At 42.0% G+C, this 20871-nt stretch overlaps 1 protein-coding gene across 2 annotated transcripts in view; it reads left to right on the top strand.

Annotated features, from left to right (window-relative positions):
- CNTNAP5 (contactin associated protein family member 5) overlaps positions 1–20871 on the top strand; it is a 302323-nt gene that overhangs the window by 52022 nt on the left and 229430 nt on the right. The gene's annotated exons all lie outside the window — the stretch shown is intronic.

Below are 20871 nucleotides of genomic sequence, written 5' to 3'. Positions count from 1 at the left end.
CTCATTTATTTTGCTGCAGTAACATGTCCCATAGACTAGTAGCCATAGAAAATAACTCTAACTCCCTGTTCCCCTAACTATCAAGAGGAGGAGCAGGAAAACCATCACATTTCTCAGAATTGTGGCACATGGTAGCCGTGGGATAAGGGTGGAGAGGCAGATATATAGCTGAGCCAGCCTAGAACTGGATTGGGACTGAAATAGACTTGATGCCATCGCATGGTGGGAGCAAGGGTGGCTTGGGAGACGATGGGCTGGAGAGCTACTTTGCACAATTCATAGAAATGCACATTTCAAATGAAGGGTCCATTTCAGCTCACATATTATTTTGGAAAGTTTTAATTAGGCAGTTTCCCCATTAAATGCAAAGTTAAATTGAATTAATCCTTCAGCCTTAACTATTAATACTTTTGGTACTAGTAATGATGGCAAGGTAGGGTCATTGGCAATGGGAGAGACAATACCAATGGAACAAATGAACCAAGATTTTACAAAACATTACTTTTTCTGAGGTTTATAGTAGAGGACTGACAACCTCCCCCTGTGCGCACACACCAATTTTACACTTGCTTCATCTCAGGATCTTGCGGCATGACACTGCTGCATCTGATCTGGAAGGGAGCAAAGTTGAGTGGCAGAGAAAATGATTTGCACACAACCCCCCCCCCCCAATTTCAATCCCTGACATCTCTGGTTAAAAAAATCTGGGGAGAGACTCAGACCCTGGAGGGTTACTGTCAGTCACAGAAGACAAGACTGGGCTAGATGGGCACTTGCAGTAAAACACCATTTTGCCCATGCAGTTCTAACCATTTATTTATCCCTTCTCCAATCTGTTGCTGCAGGGTTTTTTTAAAGTACACTTTCAATATTTAATCTCTGCCAGGCCTTCCAGATTTTCAGAGTTGCAGAGTCTTTAGCAGATGGTTGAAAAATGAAATGCTTTCTCCCTCAGCAGAGGGAGGAGGCTTGCTGAGTTTGGACCCTGAACACACTTAATCAAGTCACTGAAAGCAAGACAAACAGCGGGAACAGTTGGGAACTGGCTTTATTATTGTTGAGAGCCTTAGGCAGTAAATGACCTCATCAACCTGAGCCTCATGCTAATATACCTAAGCCGGAGTCTGGAAGTAGCGGATACTGCCTCATTCAAATGCAGAACTGATGAACCCCAAGTCCCTTTACAGGTTGCACGAGGCAGCTGTTCCAGTTTTTTCCAGGTTTAACACCTTGTTTGCTCCTTCTAGCCTCTAAATCCTTTCCACTGCTGATGCCTTTTCGATGGCTTGTATTGCAAAAGGGGAAATGGCCCTAGGTCTGTGGTGAAGCATCTGCATTGCATGCAGAAGGTCTCTGTTTCAATCCATGGCATCGTGGCGGTGCTGGGAGAAATGCTTGTCTGAAATCCTGGAGGTCCACAGCCAGCAGTGGCGAAGCTGCATTCTCCACTACTGGGGGTAGAAAGCAGGCGGGGGCATGGCTGGCACCCCCTCGGGGTCCTGGCACCCGGGGCACAGGGAGGTGCATGGTCTGTGTCCAGGGACGGGGCACGATGGCACCCTACTGGAATAGTGGTGACGGGGGCGGTCTGCTCCCTCCACCCTCCTGTTCCTCCACCATTGACAGCCAGTAAGGGTAGATGGGCCAATCATCTGATCAGGCATAAAGTAGCTTCGAATGTTCCCAAAAGACTTACCCACCAGCACCACTATGTGATTGGAGGCGGGGCTTTGTGGTATAAATAGCAAGAACAAGTCAAGTAGCACTGCTGGCAAACACTTTGAATGATGGAGTTGGCAGGGAACTCATGAGTCATGCAGTCTAACTCCTGAATCAGCAAGATTCCCCCAGATTTAAGATTTTGAAGCTTTTTCCTTGAAAAATGCATACTTTTTTTAAAAAAAGGAATGAATTCTAATAGCTCCAAGCAAGAACTTATATTGATCTAACCTTAAACGGCTCAGGACTGCAATAACTCAAGGACGGCTTCTTTCCATATTGACCTACCTGGACCCTGAGATCATCTTCTGAGGCCCTTCTTCATATGCCTCTTCCACTAGAGGCCTGGAGGGTGGCAACACAAGAACAGGCCTTTTCTACTATTGCCCCCCCTTGTGGAACGCTCTCCTGGTGCATTCATTATACACCGTGAGGTGCCAGGCAAAAATGTTCCTCTTTAAGCAGGCCTCTTTAACCAGGCCTTAGAGCATTGGATGTCCATCAGCCATTTTAAACATTGCGGGAGTGGGTGGGTTATTGGGTTGTTTTTGTTTTGATTTCTGTTTTTGAAGTGATTCTCAGCCTTGTGTCCCTAGATGTGGCTGGACCACAATTCCCATTCCCATTGAACATGCTGGCTGGGCAAGATGAGGGATGTTATCCAAAAGCACCTATGGGCTCAAGCTTGGGGAAAACAGCTCTACATTGTCATTTCAGCCCCCATTTGACATTCCAGAGGAAGCTCACAGAATCATAGGACCAGAAGGTATCCTCTATATAAGAGAGATGCACCTTCAAGTATCTGGCTCCTATAGTACATAAACACCTTGAATTTCCTCAAAAGCAAATTGGCAACAGTGCAATGCTTTCAGCATAAATGTCGTGTTTCCAGTAGACTGTGCCATGCAGGGAGCTTCCCATCATATCTTGCACCAGCTGCAGCTTTGGGACAATGTTCAAGGGCAGCCTCACATAGATTATATTACTTGTGATCCAATTTTGAGATTATCGGTGCATGGGTTACTGTAGCCAAGCTATCACTGCACAAGAACAGTCACAGCTGGTGAACCGGCCAAAGCTAATCAACACACTCCTAAACATGGGGGCCACCTGTGCCCTCAGTGACAATAATGGATCCAGGAGCACTCCTAGATTATGCACCTGGTCTTTCAGAGGGAGTGTGTCTTTTTTGGAATAGCTAACCTCCTGCTCACAGGGTTCCCAACTTGTTAGGATTAAGTCTCAGCTTATTGGCCCTTGTCCAGTCCACCACCATGTCCAAGCACTAGTCCATGTTCTCCACAGAGAATATAGAGTTGGGTGTCATTGGCACACCTCACTTTAAATTGCTTAATGACTACTTCCAGTGGCTTCATATAGATGTTCAATAGCATCAGGACAAGAGGTACCTTTGAATCACCTTACAACATAAATACTCTGGGGCTGAGGTGTAGACCCCCAGTGTTAATTTCTGAAAACAGTCCATGAGGTAAGAGTGAACCCAGCATAACACAGTGCCTTCCACTCTCAACCTATAGCCAGATATCATGGTTGAAGGCATGGGAAGTATGGAGTATTAATAGGCCATACTCCTATGGCCTTCTCTTGATGAAGGCCATCCATCACAGCAGCCAAGAGCAATTCACTGCCCAAACCACCTCTGAACCCAGAATGGAATGGGTTCAGGTGGTCAGTTTTCTCCAAGCGCACATGGTTTCCTTTTTAGTTGTTCCATTGTGGAGTGATCTGTCTAGGCACACCAGTGGCTGACCCATATGTCCCAACCAACAGTTATTCATCAATCTCTCCATATGCAATGTACATTGCACAGAAGAAGAAGAAAGTTACTTTTAGCTTACATGAGGGACTGTTCTCCTTGGCTGGACAGGAGGCTGGGAGATCTGTAGCATGCTACCCCAGGCAGATGTTAGTTTTCTTTTTCCTGTTTGCCAAACACCACAGAGTTCTGGCAATGGATCTCATTAGAACCTTTTCTAGGTTCCTTTGATCAACAGGGCCATCACAGATAGCGACTCTCTTCACCATAAAGGGGTGTCACTTTATCCTTCAGAATGTTGTGCATGGCTTTCAACCATGTGACTCTATTAAAAGTTAATATGCATTTTCTGTGACAAGCCTCAAGGCAAGTGTGGGCTCTTTGATCTTTAAAAGGCTTTGCCAAGCCAGGGAATATGTTTGAATAGTATACTTATTCGTGCAAACATTTGCAGGTAATTAGATTTTGAGTCTCAAGGCTTCAGGAGTTTGCAGGAATGATTCACATTTCAAAGAGCTCAAAATAAATACCAGCTCTAGGTGCATCTCCAGAGATTTGGGAGTGCATGAACCAAAAGATTAATGACTCACACCAGGCTTTGTTAATTGTTTAACTGAGGAAAGGAGTCCTGTATGGGGTCATGTTTTAAAATGGGACACGGGCTAATGGATAAACCTTGGGGAAGACGAGAAAACAAGTTCAAAGGGGGTTGAGATTAAACAAAATTATATGCCTCCCATGTTGAGTAGATGCTAACATTGAATTCTGTTCTTTGTTATTTTAACTTAATATGCACTGATAAATATATAGCATTATAATTATGTATGTGACATTTGATTTAGTAACTCACTGTGGAGGGAGGGGGAGAAATCTGTCTATACAATATGTTGACAAGCAATTAGGAAGGAAGGCTAAGCTGTCGGTTTGTCATCTCTCAAAATAAATTAATCAAATTAGTCCCCAAGTTATTCTAAATTTAGCTCCTGTGGTTGGAAATGACATCAGCTCCCACATTATACTGAACAAATACCATTTTCTATAACACTGAAAGATGGTGATTATGATTTTCTTGCATGTTTGTGTGTGTGCACGTACGCAAACACTCCAAAGTTCCCAAAGTGGTTCAAAAGTCAATCCCTCTTCCCTGGGATTTCTGGGAAATGTAGCTTTGTGAGGGGAATTGGGGTGCCCTAATAACTCTCTGTGCCCTTTGCAAACTACAGCTCCCAGGATCCTTTAGGGGAAGCAATGACAGTTGTATGATGTGGTATTATGCAGTTTTAAATGTATAGTGCAGATAGGTCCTATCTGAAGCAAGGAGCCTGCATCATCTTATGTACACTGATATACCATATATCATGCAAGGAACCTGCAAGCGTATAGGATGCTTCCTGCTTCAGACAATTGCCATTCAACTCATAGAGGATGACAAAGTATGATGGATGGAATAGTGTCCCCAAGTGCCTGCCTTACGTATGGAATTTCCCAATTAGGAACAGGGTGCCTATCTTGTCCCAAATCCAAATTTTAGGTGGAATTTGATGTCAAGCAAAGCATCTCAGGTGTTTTATTCAGTTATATGAACCTGCAGTGAGTGTACTACCTTGTGACAGGAAAAAACCATTCCAAGAATATGTCCTGAAAACATAGCTTTAGTGATAGTCTCCACATAAAAGACCACTAACATATTCCAGGTTCTTGTTCAATTTGGAGGAAATGTAAGAGATAATAAAAGTCAATGAACTGTGATGATTCATCGTGTGCCTGTCTACAGACATGCCAGACATTCAGATGACCAATATATTTCCAATAATTATAGATTAATGAGAATTCCCTTGCTTCAGGGTTTCTCTAGAACACGGCTATGAAATTGCAAATGGCATTTCAGTGAAATTGAACCCAGAATAAAATAAGTGGTTTGTGGTTTGCAGACTGTCTAATGTGTTATCTCAATTTACTTTGCCCTAGCATAAAGAGATTGTACTTACTGCCAATCACTTTTTTACTTATCGCCTGCTTTGGGGTCAATTTTCCTGCTTCCTGTAGTATGAACAGTATGAATATGGATGAGGAAAGCCCAGAGGTTGCTGTGAACAATTGTTTGCACATGTTCTTCACAGTATTTGCTTAGCACTTGCTGTTGAACAACCTAACATTGTGTGTGTGTGTGGGGGGGGTATTTTGTCATAAGGTTGATCAGGCTGTGATCAGCAAGTTAAGAGTAAGTACATAATCTCTCCTATGACATGTATGGTACAGTTCTCTAGCCAATCAAATAACATGCATAAAGTGTGTATCTTTTGAAAAAGATACTACAGCTAAGTCATCAGGAGTTTTTGAGTATGTTGTCAGCAATAATGCTGATGACACACAGCTTTATTTCTTTATATCTGCAGGTGTGGCAGACTGTTGTCTTGCCTCAGTGATGGGCTGAACAAGAGCCAACAAACTGAAGCTTAATCCAGATAAGGCTGAGGCACTGTTAGTGGGTGGTTCTCTAGACTGGATGGATGGGAGATGGCCTGCTCTTGATGGGGTTACATTACACACCCTCTGAAGGAGCAGGCTTGGGGGTCCTTCTGGGTTCTTTGGTGTGGTTTGGGCCTCAGGTGGCCTCAGTGGCCCAGAGTGCCTTCCATCAGCTTTGGCTGGTGGCCCAGCTGTGCTCCTTTCTAGACAGGGATAGCCTAACTTCTGTTGTCTATGCTCTAGCAAGCTCTAGGATGGATTACTGCAAAATATTCTATGTTGCCTTGGAAGATGGTTTGGAAACTTCAGCTGATCAGAATTCAGCAGCCATGTTGCTCACAAGAGCAAGATGGTTTGAGCATGTTATACCAAATGTGGCCTGACTACACTGGCTGCCATTTAGTTTCCATGCCAAAGTCAAAGTGCTGGTTTTGACCTATAAAGCCTTAAATGGCTCAGGTCTTAGAGACCTCCTCTATCCATATGAACCAATCCAGACCTTGCATTAGTCATCTAAGGCCCTCCTTTGTGTCCCTCCTCCATGAGATATCCAGAGAGTGACAATTTTGCTATGGCTCCCCTCTTGTGGAATGCTCTCCCCAGAGAAGCAGCAGAGAGGCTGTACAGTGGGGGATATGAATGTTAAATAGAAAGAAAAGGCAAGCACACCATCTTCAACCACCTCACAATGACTAGGTAACCCTCAACTAGAAGGAAAAATAAAAGGGTCTTTCACAAATGGGAAATTGAAAGGCAGATTTCAGTACAGCTCTTGTAGGAAGTATTCACATCCCACAGCCTCACAACCCTCCAGGTTGTGTCAGTTACATGCCCTAGCTGCAAAGCCTAGAAGCTAAGAATAATACCACATGTCTTTCTCCTTATCACCTACAGAGGAGAACAAGAGCTCCACTGCAATTGAAATCTTGTGCTTCCGTGACAAGATCCAAAGCCCTATTGGGTGCTGTTACAGGTCATTGGATTCTGTGTTAAAGTAATCAATACTGTTAGGAGCTTGCTGTCATTACATTGTTGACAAGCACTGGCAATCCTAAAGGAATATATTTGCAAGTGTTTAAAATGTAATCTAAAGGGAGATGTGTCAATAGGCAAGATCACACCAAGCCAACACAAATTAGTCTGCTATAATAACAGACTTCCACAGCAGCTTCTAAAAAGTGACCCCATGACAGATAAAAAGAGCACTGCCCCGGGGAAGCAACCTCCAGGCAATATTCACACACACACACACACACACACACACACACACACACAGTGCTTTTTTATTTAAAAATGTTAAGGGGTACTCTCATTTTGACTCAAGAAAATCACCATTTTATAGTTCAAATTGGGAAAAATAAATATAGTAAATGGGCAAAAGTACAAAGATTCACAAAATGTTTAAGGGTATGCGTCCCCCTGCATCCCCCCAGAAAAAAGCAGTGTGTGTGTGTGTGCCCATCCAACATCAAAGCAATGTTACCCTTGCTTAACAATGGAAACCTTAACTTCCAGCCTGTCTCCTTATCTAAAGTATTCACTTGCATACTACAGCCTCCTTTTTTTCAGAGGGGAAAATGGATTTTTCCCTTAAGAAGTGCAATTTTTTGTTTGAGGTTACTGAGACATGAAATGATTACTTATCATCCCATGAAATGACATTACATTTTAAATGCAATGGTACATGGGCACTTACTACTGCCTTCATCTCTGCTAATCCGCACTCAGTCTGCAAATTCAACAGCCTCTCTCAGCCCTATGGAAAGCAGTCAAGCTCCATCCGAATTATAATTGCTTTTTAGTGTGCCTTTTCTGCATGTTACTTGGTTTGAAAAGATTCCTTTCCATATATATATATATATATATATATATATATATATATATATATATATATATATATATGAAATAGGAAGCACCACTCAGTGTGTGCCTCTTCTATTTTTAATCGTCTGCAGTCACAATTTGAAGGATTGAGTGAAGAAGCAGAGAAAGATGAAAGCGGAGCTCATCTGACCATGATGAATTTGAAAATTCAGCATGCGGTTCAAACTTTATTGATGTTTTAAAATTACTCCTCATAACGCATGGACATGTCTATGGAATACTTATGCCATTTTATGTCTTTATCATGATTTCCAATGCTTGCTTTAGAGTTGAGGGTTGCAGATTTACAGTGTGCAAAAAATAGATTTAGCAAGGAAAGGATGAAAGATTGATACCCAGCCAGACAGTTGCCTCCTTGGATTTCAGTCCGTCTAATGATTAGATATATGAATGGAAGAAAATGTCATTACAGCATGGTCTGTGGGGAAACGCAGGAATAATAGAGTGGTCAGGACTAATAGAGTGATCATGGAAGCAAGACATGTTTTGGTTGAGAAGGTTATACTTATAGTCCTTATATTAAACCTAGCTGCGGTGTCTGAGTACACAAGCACTGACCATTAGCTATTTTAATCCCAACCTGAGGACAGATGGTCCTTTTTCTGGTGGAAGGTATGTGTAAGGTTTCATTTAGACATTGCCATATGAACATAAACATTGGAAGTTGCCTCATACCAGTTCAAACCATGAGCTCTCCAGGCTTTCATACCTAAGTTTTTCCCCTCTCACCCTAGAGATGCCACAGATCAAGGCTTGGTCAATTCTTTTGCTTGCATAATGTGTGTTGTCCTGCTAGGCTATGGCTCTTGCCTTAAACAGGGTGCACTTGGCACTCACACATCCTATTTATCCCACCTTTTTTCACATCTAACCATGTTTAGATGTGACTTCCAGCTTGACACCTCAAATGACATGCTAAGCAGAGAGAATTCATCCATTGGCTTGTTTTTGTTTTCTTCACTTTGTTGGCTGGATTCTTCCCTAGCTCCCCTAGTATCAGAGCTGGCTCTGTACAATTAAATAAAGGGACTAATGTAGCACTGACAGCTTGCTAATGGCATCTGGCGTAAGCATTCCAGTCTCAAAAAATGGCTTAATCTGGACAATATTTGATCCTTGGGCATACCAATTTTTTCCTAAAACCAAGCAGGGCTTCTCTCTCTTTCCCCTACTCGTATATGCAAACATTACTTCTCTGATTCTGCTATTTTCTAGTACAACAGATAAGCATCAAGTTGTACAGGTTGTGCAGAAGTGGTATGAGTTAGAGCTAATAGTCTGAAGCAATAGGGTGCCAGGGACGCGGGTGGCGCTGTGGGTTAAACCACAGAGCCTAGGACTTGACAATCAGAAGGTCGGCGGTTCGAATCCCCGCGACGGAGTGAGCTCACATTGCTCGGTCCCTGCTCCTGCCAACCTAGCAGTTTGAAAGCACAAGTGCAAGTAGATAAATAGGTACCACTGCGACGGGAAGGTAAACGGTATTTCTGTGCGCTGCTCTGGTTCGCCAGAAGCGGCTTAGTCATGCTGGCCACATGACCTGGAAGCTGTATGCCGGCTCCCTCGGCCAATAAAGCGAGATGAGCGCTGCAACCCCAGAGTCGGTCACGACTGGACCTAATGGTCAGGGGTCCCTTTACCCTTTACCTATAGGGTGCCAACCAAAGGCAGTTAGGGCCTGCTTCAGCACTGTGCAAAGGGAGAACATGTGATCTTGTCCTGATGATGGCACCAATCTGCCTTCCTGGTATTCTGCCTCTGGTGCTTCCTGTCCAGACCCACAGAAGCTGCCACACAGGACTGCTGGTCATAATTCAAAGAATTGCTGAAGTCAGAAGGAATGCTATCTAGTTCTGCCCAAGGTTACAGGCACAGAGTTTTAATTCACCAAACACTGATGCAGTTGCAACTTTAGCAGAATAATAGGACTGAGAGGCCCAAACTTTATATTTTTAAAAAACAAAACAAAAAACCCCTATACCACTAACATTAAGAAAAAGTCATAGTGATCAACAGCATAAAATAAAAGATAAAACTGCATTCATAAAAGAAGAGCAAAATGCATCACAAATCATTAAATGAGCTTAATATATCAACTTAGCTGGATCACTAATCAGTGAAAGCTTGGGTGAACAGAGGACAGAGGAAGATGGTGCCTCAATGCCAATATTTTATGTGTTTGCCTGATGTTCATTAGGAGTGACTTCCAAAGAACAGGCAGTGCCACGCTTAGTGGGCCTTCATCTCAGTAGACATATGACAAGCATACAGCAGTAGTACGAATGGCTCTCCCAAGGTGTTCCTGGAGGTAACCTGGTTCCAAGGAGTTCAGAGCATTAGATGTCAATGACCTTAAACTTGGCCTGGTAGCATGACAGCCAGTAGGAGAATTATGGGACAACGTGTGCCAGGTTGACTGATGACAACTGCTGACTTGATTTTACCAGGGCCCATCCAAAAACACATGATGCAAGAACTTTGCTGAATCTAACTAGATCTGGATCTGTCCAGGGTCAGAATGGGAAACTCCTTATAACAGTAGAACTCCATAATGGAAGACAAGTATAGTGTGTGTGTGTGTGTGTGTGTGTGTGTGTGTGTGTGTTTCCTTTGACTGGATGTTTTAGGAGAGGCTGAGAGGAGACTGAGGAGTTTGGATTCATGCTGCCTGAAGGCACTGCTCAGTGTGTAATTTCAGTATTTGGAGAATGTCAGAATCTTTCATAATGCAAAGATCATTGACAGCAGCAAAAAAAGATCCTGTTACAGACAGAAGCTAAATCCAAGTTTCCTTTTCTGTCTTGAAAAACCAGGGACGTTTCCTTCCTCTCTGTGACAAGGGCTGTCATGTGTTTCTAAGACTGAGTCACTTAGGTCCCTTGCCAGTTGCAGTCTGCTGCCATTGCTGTTCCATGAGAACTAAATGCTGCCAGGCTGTAATGAAGTCTCTTTCTTATGCAAAGATGGCCTGTGTTCTCTGCAGAGATGATGGCTGGCAAATGAGCTCCTAGATCACAGTCTCATTCAAGAGGGGTGCTGCACAATTGGCAGTGAGGTGTGCACATTCTGGGCCACTTCCAAATACCTCTCTTCAATTATTTGAATATGTTCTCCACTTCACTCATTTTGATATATATTCCGACTGAACAGAATGTTGTTACTTTCTCTCAGTATGGATGAACTGTGGGGCATGGGAAGAAATGGAAACTAGTTTCCAGGAGATAAAAAGAGAAGTATTTTATATAGGTGGAGACATAAATTCTGCAGTAAAAGTGTGCAATCCTGAAACCAGAAACCCACTCAAATCTTGCAGTTCTAACAAGCTATAAAAATCAGGAGAATTGGCAAGGATTTAGTAAGTATACATAGACTAAAACTGCAATGCAAGTGAACTCTACTGGGTTTACTCCTAAGTAAAAAATAATAGGATTTCGTTGCAACTTCTTCATATTCTGGTTACTTAATATGAGTTCTTGATTTCTCCCCTTTCCATTGTTTGTAACTGAAATTAGAATTAAGGAGGAAGGAGAAAGACATAAAACATTGGTGGGAAATAGGAGAACTGAATACACAAAATATGGGATAAAGGTGGCATTGAAAATTAGACTTGGTAAAGATTGTCCTATCTGCAACTACCAAAAGTTCTTCCAAAGCTCCTTCTGCTTTGAGCTCATGAAAATTGTGTGTATTTCTCCATTTATGTATCTTTGTCGGGGGGGGGGGGAGCAACCTTCAACTTTTGCCATTTCAATTTTGTTTGCAAAGTCTACCTAGTTTTCTTCTTCACACCAATGCAGATTCTAGATTGCATACACACCACACATTGAAAGCTCATGACTTGGCCCCAACAAGCCAAGGAATTGTAGCTTACCTCTCACAGAACTACAATTTTTAGCACCCTTTCGAGGAAGTCTGGTGGTTTAGTGGTTACAGTGTCAGACTGAGATGTGGGGAACCAGGGTTTAAGTCCCTACTCAGCCATGAAGCTCACTGGTTGATGTTGCCTCTCAGCTTAACCTGCCCCACAGGGCTGTTGTATGGATTAATTGAGTAGGGGGAGAACCATATGTGGAAATTTGAGCTCCTCGGGAAGAAAAGTGGGGTATAAATGTGACAGATAAATAAATAATATTTGTAGCTCTAGAGTTCCCATTTGGTTGAACTATGCAAATACGCTGTGTAAACTATATGTGGAATCACTTCAAAGTAAGATCATGCACTAGTCTGAGAATTAGAATTGTAAGTAGTGGGACTGACAACAAAATGTTGCTGTGTGGAATTCTCCTCTTCAGAGTTCCAGCCAGCTGTATCCTCTTCCAGGATTAGGGATGGGGTAGAAATTTGATTCAATACACATGTAAAGCCAAAGCTATCATACTGGCATTTTCCCAAAACAGTATGTGAACCAAATCATAGCTATCCTTCAGCACTTAAATTAGTTTTGTAAGTAATGCATGTTTACAGCAAAGTGTGCATAAAAATTAACAAATTACTGAGAATAACATACAATGTTGCAAAAAATAATCAAAAGTGCAAGTAAAAATGTGGTCATTGAGGGAAATTTGCACTAAAATTCTTAAGAATTTTCACGAGGAGCTTTTTTTAAAAAAAATCACAAATGGCTGCAGAAATGTGGAAAGCTGAATTTGAGAGTGCAGCTAACTTGTGTTGCTAGTGAAAGCCTGTGCAAAGACTTCCCACAAGTGTAATGGGACTTCCCCCTCTCCTCCCTGCACTGTGCTCCTTGTAATTAGCTCTAGTGGGGGGAGGAAGTTGTGAGAATGCTCAGTACAGCAAACTGTGGAAGGGAGGGGAGGTCTTTCCATCTCACAAGCTGACAATCTTGCACTAATGGAGCAAACATCACAGCACTACATTTAATTCCTTCCACAGATTGGGAAAGTGAGAAACTGTGAGAACTGCAATTGTCAGGTCCTCCCATTTCAATCAACCTCCTGCCTAGTTTTCTGTTCTCCTCCTCCAACAGACATGCAGCATACCCTTGCCCAATGAGCCATCCTACTCTCGAGTAGGACCCTAGTAGAGACACATGCCCGACTGGCATGTTCTCTACCTCCTGGTCGATCATTCAGGAGCTTCAAAAGCTTTCTTCTGCCTGCACATCACAGCGACTGATGCCTTGGAGACGTCAGCACACTTAGGGATCTGCAGAGTTTTCGCAGTCCACGTAACATAACTCAGTAGCTCAGTATTTGGCTAATCTACTTTTATTTACATATAAAACACTCGGAGCACTCTTACTTAGCTCCTTCCTCTTTCTCATCAGGCAGCAAAGAGAAAGAACAATAGTCCCTCTTCACGGAACACAGTAACACAAACATCCTGTCTCCATCACTTCCCACTGGAATGAAAACATACACCGTCATGTGATAGACAACAATCTCATGACTGCAATCATGGAGCAGGAATCTTAAAGCTCAGTCTTCATTGAGTTTGGTTTTTGTGAGGTGTGTGTATGTCCACTTTAGGTTCACTAGGTTGGTTGTTTTTACTATTTTTGTGCTTCTACAAAGCTTGGGGTGCCTGCTCATGCCCCCCTCTTGTGCATGGATGGCACCTTGGATTCCACAAGGATCCACACTAAGAAGATGAGTGCACTAATAGTATATATAAAAGATTCCAGGCAGTTGTAACAGCCATGAAATTCATGTTTGTGCTAATCAAATATACTATTGATTTTTGTATAAAGTGAAATCTGAGGCATGCTTAAAAATCCTGTTTAGACAAAATAAAATGTGTAAGACTTTGGAGGGAAGTTAAAGTGGTTGCAATAAGATTAGTAAAATGTCTCAAAGATGTGTGGAGTCATACATCTCTAGCTGTTATTTAAATATCACTCACAATAAATGAGGACTTAAATGCTCTTCAGTGCATGAGAATTACTTCATGCAATCATCCTAGTTTGTATAAAAATGAAGCCTTACTTGGAATATTTATTCCAACTCCCCTTTATAATCTGTAGTTCCTACATGCTTCCCCCTTTTTTCTTTCATAAGTTTCAAACCATCATCTCTAGTCTGCAAGTGAATATATCCATCTCCTGATTTATCAATCCCTCATCCTGAGTGATGATCCATTATCTGACTATTATGCCTGATGCGAAGAACACTTCATCAATAAAAATAAGGCAAGCTTTTTAATTAGACTTTTTATTTTATTTTTTAGCTCTGCCAGGCTTGCTCATACATATGGATTGCACCATTTGTGCATAATAAGAAAGCACAGACAAAAGAAGTGTACATGAGATGCTGTAGAAATAAGTGGGTCAGCCGAGTTACATTCATACGTCAAAGTCTAAAAGATATGAAGCTAATTCATACCAAGTCAGATTGTTGGTCCATCTAGCTCAATGTTGTCTCAATGTGGTTCAGGATACATAAGTACTTTTTTAATGTAGTGCATAGATAACTGTGGAACTTGCTCCCATAGGAGGCAGCAATGGTCACCAACTTAGATGGTTTTAAAAGAGCATTAGATAAGTTAGTGGAAGAGAGGGCTATCGATGGCTACTGGCCATGATCCTATGCTCTGCCTCCGCAGCTGGTGGCACAAATGTGTCTGAATACCAGTTGCGCACCAAGACCCCATAACCACACAATTCCCTAGGGAGTGAAATAACCAGACAAGACAACAGCATATAGATTTATGGGTTCAAATAAGCCACAACTTTATTGGTTATACAGCGGTACCTCGAGTTACAAACTCCTTGGGTTACAAACACTTTGGGTTACAGACTCCGCTAACCCGGAAGTAGTACCTCGGGTTAAGAACTTTGCCTCAGGATGAGAACAGAAATCGCACACCGGCAGCGTGGCGGCAGCAGGAGACCCCAATAGCTAAAGTGGTACCTGTTGATGGATCTCAACCATAACTCCTGCTACCAGCTGCCAAATTAGTGAATTCCAGGATGATGAACAGGAACAAAACTTGATGATGAGTAACTTGATTTTAGTTAGCTTTATTATATAAGGCAGAGTACAGCTTTGTACAAGTTACTATATACACAGACGAGATTCACACTCTTACTCCAAACTCAACACTCCAACAACAAAACTGCTGTGTCATACTGCTTATAAGAAAGAACTTAGCCAATCACCACCTGTTGCTAGGCTTCCCTGTCTCCAAGCAGACTTTCTCACGTATTCTGTTTAACTTGGCTTCTTGTCAACCCACTAATTGTCTACTCCAAAACTGCACAAACTCAATGTCTCAACAGTACCTCAGGTTAAGAACGGTTTCAGGTTAAGAACAAACCTCTGAAATGAATTAAGTTCGTAACCAAAGGTACCACTGTTGATGAAAAAGGCTAGGGAGGAGAGACCAGACAGGCCACAATTTGGTACCCCTGGGAGCAAGCCCAAGAGGAGCCCATTGGCCAGATGGGCCTGCCCCACTCCCAAGGGAACCCTCACCCTAAACTTTCCAGTATTGGCCAATCACCAGCAGGCAGGCCATCCGACCCAGCCATTTGCTGGATCACGGGCGCAGCTGTGGCCTGGCCACAACACCGTCTACCATTGAAGGTGAGCGGACTTAACAGGAAACCACAAGAGGGAATAGTGCTCTTGTGCTCAAGTGCTGCTTGATGGTTTCCCACAAACATCTGGTAGGCCACAGGATGCTGAACTAGATGGGCTATTGGCCTGATCCAGCAAACTCTTCCTATGTTCTTGCATACACAAGAGGGGGGGGAGTAAAAGATAGAGTGGGAGGTTTTGAAAAGACAGTTGAGGTTTGGGAGTTGGGAGTTGAGGTTTGTCAGTGGGGAGTTGAGGCTTGGGTGCTGAAGAAGAAAGAGGGTGGAATATGCAGTGGGTTGGTTGAGCTGTATTGTGAGAGAGTGAGAGGAATTGTTAGGGAGTTAGATAGATAGTTGGGATTAATTCAGTTTGAAGTTGTAGGAACTAAGTTTTAAGAAACTGACAAGAGAAATATAAACCGAAACCATACGCTTATTCTTGCACTTAAAAATAAACTTGATTATTTGTTTCTGTTAACAACTGTCTGGACTCCGTGTGTCCCAGTGAGAAGCGGGGTGGCGGCAGCGAAGAAAGCAACCGCAGTGGTGGCACAGGGTCAATAGACCGTGAAACATCCAGGGACCCTGTGTGATCGCCACACCTTTGCTCTGCATTTCTAGGCAAAGCTCCTTTTCCCAACACAAACACACCCCACTTTCCCTGCAAAAAAACCCCACTCTCTACCACTGAATAGGAGCAAATGCAATCTTCAGAAATCCTGAATTGCTGTTTGCTGTAAAGACTGGCTTTTCCTGGAGAAAGCAGTGTGGGGGACCCCAAAACCACTCAAACATGGAGCTTTAAAATGTGGACCTGTGCCTAGACAGCACAGGACAAAAGTTCAGTGTGAATGAGCCCTGACTTGCAGAGATATCTAGGGTTGCAAACAGGCGTATTTCCCAGCCCTATCTAGGAATGCCAGGGATTGAATTTTGGACCCTTTTCATGTAAAGCCTGTGCCTTGCCACTAAGCCATGGCCATTCCCATCAGTAGAAGCCATTGCAAAAAAAGTTAACTAGTTAATAACTGAAGGTTTATTGCATTGCAGCAGGAGGAACAGAATGCTGTTTATCAGTAAGTGCCTCCTGTTTGATTGCTCTACAAAGAGTACTAGGTCAGTTTCCAGCTGCAATGTATTATTTCTCTTGCTAGTAAATTCAAATTGCTGGTAGCGAAGGTAGGAAACCATTGATGCTAAAAGTGGGAGTTATCACACTCCTAAGTAATGTTGAAAGCATTGTAGAAAAATGCAACATTTATGTCTTTAAAACAAAGTGGGGCATTAAGCATGCAATGCTAAGAGGGATTTTATCTCACCTAAAATAAAATAAAAATATGAATCTTGCCTACTATATGGAAACAATTTACAGTTTCAATCAAAGCTATGCATGCCGCATGATCACAACATTATGTGCAAAATTTACTGGGATTTTAACAATGAATAAAATGATACGTTGGAAGCCAGAATCCAGAAGAGTCAATAATGAAAGCCAGCTAGCTGCACTGTCTGTTTCTTCATCCATAGTAGCATCAATTTCCTTTATTTTTGCAGATTATATGGTGTTTGCTTCTGCTTCTCTTGGTTGTGATTGGTTCAGCACCCCTTTTTCATTAGTTAGTTGTCAATATTCATCTGACTTAAAAGGGAAACACTTTCTATCTAGGATTTTTAAGATTCTCTCATTAGAAATTAATCAATTTATTATTTGAGCCGTGTTCCATATTTACTTAAGGAATTTGAAGAATAGCCTACACAGCATTAAGGAGATGAGTCTTAATAAATGACAAAGGATAGGCTTCAAAGTCATGTATAAGTTGCAAAAATCATGACTCCAGAATATTACCCGATCCCTTTAGAAGAATCATAGGATGTAAGCTCTTGATTCATGCTGGTGGGAAATTCACATACATTCCACTGCTGAGTTTCTGGGTCCTTGACAGTGAAAAATAATTGATTTCCTAGTTCTGACTACTTCATCGTGGAGAAACCAATTGTGACAACTGAGAAGCTGTGGTGGCAACTCACCAAAATATGTATATTCTGAGAGCCAGCAAAGTTTACTAGATGACAGGCTGCACTGTGACCACCTTGGTTTGATTTTTCAATTATTGATTTATTACATTTAATTCCCCACCTTTCCTCCAGTAAGATAAAGGCAGCACACATGGTTCACCCCCTCCTCATTTTAGCCTCATAACAACCCTGTGAGGTAGGGTGGGCTAAAAGAAAATGACTGGTCAAAGATAATCCAGTGAATTTCATGGCAATGTTAGGATTTGAAGCTGGGTCTTTCAAGTCTTAGCCCAACATTCTAACTGCTACCCAGCTCTCTGCTTTGCTATGAATTCCTGAGGAGTACTGAAGCAGGTGTCTCTGTCTCTGACTGAACCCCTCCTTGAAATATAATACAGCCCACTTTCTAGCATTTTTGTAAAGATTACTGAGATAATGATTGTATTTTATGAATTTACAAGAACCTGGGATTCTCTTCTATTGCCCAAACAATGGAGTATTGAGGGTAGCTTTTTCAGCATCCAGGTGGTGAGCATTACAGCTGTGCTATGTCTTTGTAACGTATGTGTTTGGAAGAAAGAGTCGTAGCTTTGATGCTTGTGATTCCCACCCCCCCCAGTCCCCACAGACTGATGCTCTGTAAAGACACATAGACCAGGTATCCGCTCTAACGTTTTGTTGTGAGGTCCATTCTAAGCTGAATATTTGCATTCTAAGCTGAATATTTCATAACTCATTCCCCTCAGGAATATGCCACTTTCTTTGAGATTAAGGATGTGCAGCACTTACTTCCTTGTGCTGGTGCTTAGGTAATCATAAATTTTAACAATCCCAGCATGTTTCTTTTCCCTAGAATAAACCTTTAAGTGAAACCATTTTGACTATTCACTGGTATTATTTTAAGTCCTTTCTTCTTATGCTTGAGTATGCTATTTGTGCAACATATGCATGTAAAGTCATGTAAGACAAATGCATGAACATGGGTCAAAAAAACACTTTATGTGGGGATACCCTATCTGCAACTAGTGTAGAATGCAGTGGCCAGATTGCTTACAGAAGCAGGGTAGTGACAACACGTTACTTTGTTGAGAGAACTGCACTCCTTGCTGATTTGAGGTAGACCATTTTTTAGATTCTTGTGTTAATCCACAAAGCCCAAAGCAACTTGGGCCCAAAGTATTTCAATGACTTTTTGATTTCTTATGCTTCACCTCACCCACTGAGATGGGGCACTTCTGGTCCCCTCATTTCCCTCAAGTTCAGTCACCTTTCACCAGGAACTGAACCTTGAGTGTGGCAGACCATGCGCTATGGAACTCCTTGCCAATAGAAGTCAGCTAGTAGTCACCCCTGCTTTCTTTGCAGAACTGTACTTTTGAAACAGTCCTTTGGAACTTTTTCTTTTTGCTATCCAGTTTTATTGAGAAGGTATTGATGTTCTTGTTGTACTATTAGGGGCTGCACATCATCTCACACCACTTGCTAACATTCCCTCCCCCATCAAATTCTCCCCACCCCCACCCCTTTTCAACTCCCACTCCCCTCATACTAACCCCTTAGAACAGGGGTGGGAGGCAGCAGAAGCAGCAAATCCCTAAGCTGGCCAGGGAGGCGGAATTTGACCACTAGTTGTTCTAACCGGTCTGAGGTTCTGGATCCTGAGGCATGGGCCCCCAAGCTGGCCGGCAGAGGAGCCAGTAGAGCTTGGGGTTTGGTGCAGCCTATTTTGGTTATCCCATGGTTTGTCTGGGCTGCCTGTCCACTGCCCCTTAACACACTGTTGTTCACAGCACCACTTGTCTGTGGTTAAGAGAACTGCAGTGTGATGACATGGTTACATTTTTATTATAGATATAGAGGGATGTATTATGCTTTCATGTTGTACAACACTTTGTTAAATTTTCTATGAAAAGGTGATTTATAAATATTTAAATAAATAAAATCAAAACAAGTATTTATTAGATGCTGGGAGTGTACCAGTTTAGCAAATGAAGTTGAAAGTATTTATTTTAAAACACACACACACAACCCCCAAAAGAGGTGGGCTCATATTTTGTTATGAGCACCAGCAGAAGGAGACATTTCCAAAATGTTCGAAGGAGAAGACTTACTAGGCAGGGAAGACTCTATTTATGCTGAGCACCAGTTTTACAGGCTTGTCAGTGTGCAGAGCACCATCTTGGAGGGGGTGAGGACAATGCTGAATAAGTTGTAATAGTAAAAGCTGCTGTATTCCTTGAAACATATGCTGTGGTTATACCGTAAATGTTAGAACTGCAAGTGAATTCAAATTCTACAAGTAAGATAAAGCATGCCACTTTTGAGCATCTGACATCTTTGTAAATTCTGCAACTAGCCTCTGGCATAATTGTTGTGAAAGCCCATGCAAAGGGCTCATTTTGTAAGAATCACAGTAAGGGAAAGCTACTGTTGATTCACTGCCTTGAACCAAACCCATTTCTCCTGCTTGAAGTGTCCTGGTTTTGCCAGGTTACTCATAGATGTGTGTGCAAAGGTCCAGCATTTATAATCTATTTATGGATTAGTGGTCTTCAGAGAGAAGGATTACCTTTTGGAAGATTGCTCGGCACAACTCAGGAGATCTATCCCTGGAAATAACCACCCCAGTTACTCTGTTTTACATTTTAATTTAAAATATGCAGTGAATTAATGTTATTGTGAGAGCCTGAAGCTTTCCATTCCTTGACTCTCCTAACCTTAATGTAGCATTAACACATTTTAAAATGTATTTAGCCATATTTATAAGAGCTGGAAGATGCTTGTGAAGTCTGAGATTTTGCTAACCTGCAGGATTTCCCCACTAATTATATACTCAAGTTTCCCTCCAAGGGAGATTCAGTGAATATCTGTGGGTTTATGCTTGAGTGAAATTCATGGCTGTATATACTAACTAGGACAGTAGGCATGCAGTAGAATAGGAAATAAGCAAAGCATTTTTATTTTTTTGTCACTAGCTTCATTTGCATTTTGGGTTCAAAAGTATATGGAAATCTGTGGCTCAGTGATGAGGATGTTTTTAGACCAAATTATCCAATATTCTCATTTATTATCTTATAGGAGCAATAGAAATTTCATGGTTTAAGTCAATCATTAAGAAAAAAACCCCACACAACATGACTAACATTCTACAAAATAAAATTGAATTATTTGGTTCTTGATGCATATTTGGGCCTCATATACTGTGGAAAAGACCTGTACAACTTGTGGCATACATTAATTAAGTCTGAAAGAGTTTCTCTCCTTGCCATCTTAAAACAAGGGCTTAGCACTGGGCTCGTCCTGATAAAGAGTTTTGCCCAACTCAGAATCTTGCATATGAACTATGAAGACTGGTTGGAGGCCTAATATAAACATTATTTTACTGTGAATTCTGTCCTCTTCTTTACCCGTCCTTACTTATGCAGTGAGGCAGCTGTCTGTAGACGCTTCAGCAGATGTGCTTCTG

The sequence above is a fragment of the Podarcis melisellensis genome, assembly GCF_964234715.1.
Source record: "Podarcis melisellensis genome assembly, chromosome: 1".
Taxonomy (NCBI): domain Eukaryota; kingdom Metazoa; phylum Chordata; class Lepidosauria; order Squamata; family Lacertidae; genus Podarcis; species Podarcis melisellensis.
Note: the sequence above shows the minus strand (reverse complement) of the source record. Positions and strands in the feature narration are given on the sequence as shown.